The following is an 8,238-nucleotide window of genomic DNA, read 5'->3' on the forward strand; positions in this document are numbered from 1 at the left end:
TTCCATGTGGGGGACACCATGTTCACGATAGGTTCCATCTATGCTCCCAACACGGGCCAGGAGGCATTCCTCAAAGCTGCACTTTCCGAAGCTCTGCAACCACCTCATTCACAGCTGCTCATAGGGGGGGACCTCAATCTCGTTATGGACACGCACATGGACAGATCAGGACACCGCTATGGTGATACCGGCGCGCTTTCAGATACAGGCAAACTATGGTTGCAAGAAAGGGACATAGTGGATCTCTGGAGAACGGCACACCCCAACACGACACGCTACACCTACTACTCCCACGTTCACCACACATACTCGCGCCTGGATCATATCTTGGGCCCCTCGGAAATGGTTCCCCACATTGCCGACATTTCCGTTGTCCCAGCTGCCCTCTCTGACCATGATGCGGTGGAGCTTACGCTCAGGGTACCTAGGTCCCCGCGCGCTCCTGGCACATGGAGACTCAACGAGCCCCTTTTACAACGGCCAGCTGTGCTTGAGCAACTCCGTAACTGCATCTCGGATTACCTTGTCACCAACGACTCCCCAGCGGTTTCCATTTCCTCTCTCTGGGGTGCCCTGAAAGCTGTGGTTAGGGGGGAACTGATAGCGATTGCTGCCGCCGACGCTAAGATCCGCAAAGAAAAGAGGACTGACCTCACCGCGCAGGTAGCTGCATTGGAGAGGGCTCACGGCCGTACGTGCGCTCCGAGAATCTGGCATCAGCTGAAAGCCGCTAGGGCGCAACTGGCCAGTCTCGACACTGACAGAGCGGAATTCGCTGCTCTTCATCTCCGTCACACTTACTACGTGGGGGGCAATCGCACCGGACGCCTCCTGGCAAGCGCCTTAAAAGCTAAGACTCAACGCTCGAAGATAACCGAGCTGCGGGATGATTCCGGTAATACTATTGCGGATGATTCGCAGGTAGCGTCTGCCTTTCGTTCCTTCTACGCCTCCCTGTATAGCGCGGATAGAGTATCCCCTGATGCTGTTAATGAGTATTTGCTGTCGGCTAATATCACGCCTCTTTGTCCGTCGAGCTCGGAGGCCCTGGATGCCCCCATTCGCCCGGACGAAGTCCTCGCCGCCATTTCGCGTCTCCGCCCGCTTAAGTCACCGGGCCCTGATGGGTTTTCATCCGGCTTTTATAAAGCTTTTGGCCACACTCTGGCTCCCATACTTGCGAGATTGTTTAATTCCTTTGAAGGCCCAAGCTCCATACCACCGGACATGCTAGCGGCTGACATAGTGGTCCTACCCAAGCCGGGTAAACCCCCGACTCACTGTTCGGCGTTCCGCCCCATTTCCTTACTCAACCTGGATCTGAAACTGTTCACGGGGGTGCTGGCGGCCCGCTTGGGCCCCTGCCTTCCGGGAATCCTGGAACCTGACCAATCGGGCTTTGTCCCGAATCGCCAGTGTAGTGATAACACCAAGCGTCTGCTGCACCTCGTGGACAAAGCCCACTTCCAGGACTCGGAGTCGGTGTTGCTGGCCATTGACGCGGAGAAGGCGTTTGACCGCGTCGACTGGACCTACCTGCAGGCAGTCCTGCAGCGCTATCGTCTGGGCGACCGATTCCGAGCTTGGATCGCCAGCTGCTACCACCGCCCTGTGGCTCGAGTCAGACTGGGTTGTCTCAAGTCGGATCCCTTCGAGATACAAAGAGGCACCCGCCAGGGGTGCCCTCTCTCGCCCCTTTTATTCGCGCTTTATGTGGAACCCCTGGCGCAGACAATCCGAGACAACCCCCGCATCAGTGGCGTCTCCTTCGGCCATGAACCCCATGTGGTGGGACTTTATGCTGACGACATTATAGCCGCACTGGACCGACCGTCCACCTCCGTGCCGGCTTTCCTGGAGGAACTGGATAACTTTGGAGCGGTCTCCGGCTTCAAAATCAATCGGGGGAAATCCCTGATACTGCCCTTAGGCAGCTATGCCCATTCTAACACCCCGCTGCCTGATTTCGGCTGCGATCTGCAGGTCTCCCCACGACTCCCGTACTTGGGCATCACTCTTACCTCGTCCACGGAGTCGACGGCCACTCTTAATTACACCACGCTATCCTCCCAGATTCGAGCCGACCTCGCACGCTGGTCAGAACAACCTCTCTCTCTACTAGGCCGCGTAGCGGCAGTGAAAATGTCCGTTCTACCTAAAGTATTGTATATTTTTCAAACCCTCCCGGTCATGCCGCCACCGGGGATGATAGCCGCCCTCCAAGGTGCTCTTCACCAGTTTATCTGGAAACAGCAACGCGCACGGCTGAACAAACAAGTGGCGCATAGACCTGTGGACGAGGGGGGTCTCGGAATCCCTAACCTCCTACGATACCTATGGGCCTCACAGCTTCGATACTTAGTGGAATGGTACAGACCCGAATCCGAAAAGAGATGGTTGTTCCAGGACAGGGCAATGGCCCAGACATCACTGTGGAAAATCCCATTCCTTCCTCGCCAACATAGGCCGCGCTATCTCCTCCGCTCCCCTATCACGCGCACTGTCATGAAAGTCTGGGACTCGGTAGCTGTCCGGAGGGGACTAACAACCTTCCCTTCCCCACTTACTCCACTTTTTGATAACCCTGAGTTCCCACCGGGAAATGACCCCCATGCCTTTCCGCAATGGCGCTCCACAGACTGTCGCTCAGCCGGCCACCTTTTTGACGTGAAGGGGTTTCTCCCTCTCGCTGACATTACACAGGGCTATGGCATAACCAAACCTCACATGTACCAATATTTCCAACTCCGCCATTGGCTTTTGGCCCCGGAGCGCGTCCTCCTGGTCGGCCGGCAGATGACACATTTCGAACGCTGGCTCATTTCAAAGGAATCGGACAAACACCTCATATCAGAGCTATACAAGATGCTATCCCCCGAAGCAAATTCAGCTACAACGGCAGGGCAGAGGCGCTGGGAGTCGGAATTCGGTAGGGCACTCTCACCCAAAGAATGGGAACTGATATACTACAGAGCAGCACACACTACTCGCAACACTAGTGCCAGGGAATCTGCGGTAAAGTTAGCCATCTACTGGCATCTTACTCCGGCGCGACTCCATCAGGGCAACCCTCTTCGAAGCGCGCTGTGTTGGAGGGGCTGTGGTGAGAAGGGGACTCTGACCCATCTTCTGTGGGAATGTAGCATGCTGCAGGGCTACTGGAAAGCAGTTTTAGACGACATAGACTCTGCATTCGCAACCGAAATCCCGCGCTTCCCAGCGTACACTCTCCTAGGTCTGCCCAACGCGCTCACGTTTCCCTTGCGCTCACCTCGTGGCAAACAGATGGGCATCGCCATGCAAGCAGCGTCACAACACATCCTGTCGCTGTGGGGCTCCACCACGCTACCTACCCACACTGGCTGGTTACACAAACTGTGGTTCACACTAGGCATGGAACGCATCCAGGCCACGCTTACTCACACTGCTGACACATTCCAGAAAACCTGGCAGCCGCTTCTGTCACTCTTGTCCAGGGAATTTCACGAAATTACTTGCCCGAAATATCTTCGCATCCTGCGCCTTACGCACCAATCTCGAGACCCAACGTGCTCTGGCACGTCTTGAGGCGTGCACTTCTGTGAGTGCCACCACAGTAGCTCTAGACAAAAGGCATACTGGTCGGGGAGGAGGGAGGGAAGGGGTAGTGGGATTTGGGAGGGAGGCGGGGTGTTTTTCACTGTTCTGTTTGTTCTTTACTCTTGAAAGCCTACCTTCGTGGGCTACGGGCACTGCACCTCCGCTTGGGCATGATCTATATGCTTATCTGCTGACACGTAGAGAAGACATGTCTGTCTGTCTCGATCGCCAAATATGCCTGATGTGCGTATACTGCATTGTGTTGCCCATTCCTTGTGTTCTTAAAAACTCAATAAAAACATTTGAAATTAAAAACCACCAATGATAATGTGGGGGAGATACCGCATTTGGTGTTGGATAAAATTAATGAAAAATTACCTATAGAAACTATATCTAGGGGAGTAGCAGATGCTGTAGTCCCCACCCAGACAATTAACATAATCCCTGATACACAAAGCTCTCACCCTACTATTGCTGACCTGCCATCTATCCCAGGAAAAACCATTGATCCAGGCCCAAATATAGAGACAGGACCTGTAGAGCTGGTCATAGAAGCGTCACCTTTGATCCTCGTTCTTGCGAATGTTCCACCCCTGAACGCAGGACAGACTGAGCTACCAGATTCACTGTTAAATAAAGTATTCAATTGGTTGAGTAATAATATGCACATCTCTCCTTGGGGTAAAGAAAAGCTGATAGATGACTTGATTGCAGCCAGAAGAGTGAAGTGGATAGGGAGTAAACCAAAGAAATTTGCGGGGGACTGTGTGGTACTGAATCTGAAGGGCCCAGAAGTGCTATCGGAAATCCTGCTTAATTTATACCCTCCACAACAAAGAACTGCAGAACTAATACCACTTACACTTGATTTCTTTTATAGTAGAAGAGGATTAGGGATAAAGCCTGGTGTTTTAAGGACCAAGTGGTCTGTCGTGGGTAATAGAAGCACTAGGGATAGTCCAAGACATGATTGGGGGCTGCACTTGGAAAATAGATTTTCAGCATTATCTAATTTAAATGAGTGCGATTGACTCACAAGGTACGAATATCCGCCAGTCTCATCCAAAAGAAGGAAAAATATGGAAAAACTAGTCATCTGCCCATGCACACAATTGTGCAAGCAGCCAATAGACCCCAATGAAATCAAAGATCTAAAACCTGGGGACGTAGATAAAGATCAGCAGGGGGAAAATAGGGTGAGAGTAGAAAATGAGGATGTTTTGAAGGGTGGTAGAATAATGAGTATTGACTGTACGGAAAATGCTGAGGACATGAGCCATTTAGGACGTAATCCAGGAACGTCAGATGCCTTGACTATCATCTCGTGGAACATAACAGGCATAAATAATAAGATATCTTCTCCTGAATGGGCTGATTTTATTGACCAATTTGATATCATCTTGTTACAAGAAACTTGGGCACTAAAACCAGTTTTTCACCACGGGTACCTAAATTATTATATACCAGCAACTAGAAATCACACAGGACGCCCTTCTGGAGGTCTATTAATTTGGTTTGACCAGAGGTTGAATTGTTCAATAACTCAAAGATCTTCCCCATCAAACGATATCCTACTAGTAACTATTAGATGGGACAGCGGCCAAGAACTGGCCTTGTTCAATGTATATGCCAGGGGTGTAGGTGGAGGCAAAACCTCAGAAGTAGTAACTACACTAGAAAATGAACTAGAATCACTGGAACCACAATTCCATGTAATTGTGGGTGGGGATTTTAATTCTACTTTTGAACCTATGGGTGAAGAGGATAGGTCTCTGTCTGAGGAGGAGGACAGTAAATGGGGCATACCTCAGTTGGAGGTTCCAGCCATTAAAAGATGGAGTGCTGTAGCAATACAATTAAAAAGCTTTTGCTTAGCAAGAGGTTTGAGAGCGGCAAATGGGCGTACGCCCTCTGATATAAATGGGAGCAATACATTTGATAATGGTCGGGCCACTACCAGAATTGATTACTTTTTGATAGACGTAAGGGCATGGAGTAAGATGGTAGACATGTCTGTGGAGGTAAGAATGGAAAGTGATCATAATCCCTTGTGTTTGACCCTCCACACCTATCACAAGACTATAGATGGTGTTAACAAAATTGAACGGGTCACCCAGGACGTTGTGTGCTCAAACAATCAGCGCCATTTGAAATGGAGGATGTTGATTGAGGACACAACGAGACTTGAGGACCTTAAAAAAGTAGTGATAGAGGAAGTAAACAACATTAAGCCCTACTGTGAGAAATCCAACTTCCAGGTCCACATGATGGAGGCATATAAAACATTCTTTTTTAAACTCCAAAGCTTTTTCACTAAATCTGTAGATCCCAGAAGAGCTAAAAAGGAACAACCTAGGCAGGGCTGGTATGATACGCACTGTAGACAGGCACGCCATAATTTAAGCATCGCATTAAGAACGGGCAATCCTATATCAGTTAGGAAGGGTATACAACCTTTACAACGCAACTTTTACAACGACCTACCATTACCACGCATTTTTTACAACGCAGGATCCATTACAACGCATACCAGTACAACGCATGTATTTACAACGCAGGTACCTTTACAACGCATACCATTACAACGTAAGTATTGGTAAGTATATCATTTTATTAAAAATATTATAAGTTTGGGTTTTTGGGTAAAGGGGTATTTTTAGGGTTCAGGGTCAGTTTTCAGTTTTTGGGTAAAGGAGTATTTTTAGGGTTTAGGGTCAGTTTTCAGTTTTTGGGTAAAGGGGTATTTTTAGGGTTCAGTGTCAGTTTCCAGTATTTGGGTAAAGGGGTATTTTTAGGGTTCAGGGTCAGTTTTCAGTTTTTGGGTAAAGGGGTATTTTTAGGGTTCAGGGTCAGTTTTCAGTTTTTGGGTAAAGGGGTATTTTTAGGATTCAGGGTCAGTTTTCAGTTTTTGGGTAAAAGGGTATTTTTAGGGTTCAGGGTCAGTTTTCAGTTTTTGGGTAAAGGGGTATTTTTAGGGTTCAGGGTCAGTTTTCAGTTTTTGGGTAAAAGGGTATTTTTAGGGTTCAGGGTCAGTTTTCAGTTTTTGGGTAAAGGGGTATTTTTAGGGTTCAGGGCCAGTTTTCAGTTTTTGGGTAAAGGGGTATTTTTAGGGTTCAGGGTCAGTTTTCAGTTTTTGGGTAAAGGGGTATTTTTAGGGTTCAGGGTCAGTTTTCAGTTTTTGGGTAAAGGGGTATTTTTAGGGTTCAGGGTCAGTTTTCAGTTTTTGGGTAAAGGGGTATTTTTAGGGTTCAGGGTTAGTTTTGGGTTTTTGGGGTACAGGGGTATTTTTAGGGTTCAGGGTCAGTTTTGGGTTTTTGGGTAAAGGGGTATTTTTAGGGTTCAGGGTCAGTTTTGTGTTTTTGGGTAAAGGGGTACAGGGTAAAAAGTAAATATAATTAAATTTAAATTACATTAAATTAAATTGATTAAATTAAATTAAATTAAATTAATTAAATTAAATTAAATTAAATTAAATTACATTAATTAAATTAAATTAAATTATATTATATTAATTGTAATTAAATTACATTTTAAGAAATATTATATACTTACCAATACTTACGTTGTAATGGTATGCGTTGTAAAGGTACCTGCGTTGTAAATACATGCGTTGTAATGGTATGCGTTGTAATGGATCCTGCGTTGTAAAAAATGCGTGGTAATGGTAGGCGTGGTAAAAGTATGCATTGTAACGTCATACATCCGTTAGGAAGGCAAGAGACGCATATAGATTGTCTCAAAAACATGCTAAGAAACCCTGGGACGAGGAACGTTGGTGCGAGCTGAAACAGGCTTGCACAGCTAAGGACTCCAAGCTATTCTGGGCCACAGTAAAATGGGATAGGGGTGGGATAGCCGCGCAGCCACATAATCATGTCGCAAAAAAAGATTGGATTGAGTTTTTCAAACCACAGTATGCATGTAACCCGATGCATGCTGTAAATTCCCCCCCTCCTAGTATCCTTTTTAAACACAAAATATTTACTGAAAAAGATGTTAGCTTAGCCTTGGACTGCGTATCAGGGGGAAAAGCACCGGGCATGGATGGTATCCCGGCAGATGTGTTTTTATCTGATAGGAATTCGTGGTGCACCTATTTCACATGGCTGGCAAACGCAGTGGCGATGGGAGGGGAAGTGCCCGCCTCTTGGAAGGGAGCAGAAATTATCCCTATATTTAAAAAAGGTGACAAAACACTGGCGAAAAATTATAGACCCATCAGTCTCATTGATACAGCGCAAAAAATAATGGGGCGATTAGTCCAGAACAAGCTGCAACAATGGATTGATGAAAATAACATACTGTCACCGTACCAAGCAGGGTTTCGCCCCTTGACCAGTAGTGTCGACCAAGTTTTCTACTTTATAACAATCTTTTGGAGAAATGTCATCTTAAAAAAGGGCACACTATATGCTGTCTTTGTAGATCTAAAAGCAGCTTTGGACCTGGTCCCAAGAGGAAAACTGTGGCAGACCCTGGCTGCTACTGGGTTAAGTCAGGAACTTCTCACCCTCTTAGTACGCCTTCATGAAAACAATTTTGCAAAAATCAGATGGGGCAAACAGGGAGAAGTGACTGAGTCCTTTCCAGTGGAGCGAGGGGTGAGGCAAGGTTGTGTCCTGGCCCCAACCTTGTTTTCAATTTACATTAATGGTATTG

Source organism: Lissotriton helveticus, chromosome 4_1 (genome assembly GCF_964261635.1).
Source record: "Lissotriton helveticus chromosome 4_1, aLisHel1.1, whole genome shotgun sequence".
Classification (NCBI taxonomy): Eukaryota; Metazoa; Chordata; class Amphibia; order Caudata; family Salamandridae; genus Lissotriton; species Lissotriton helveticus.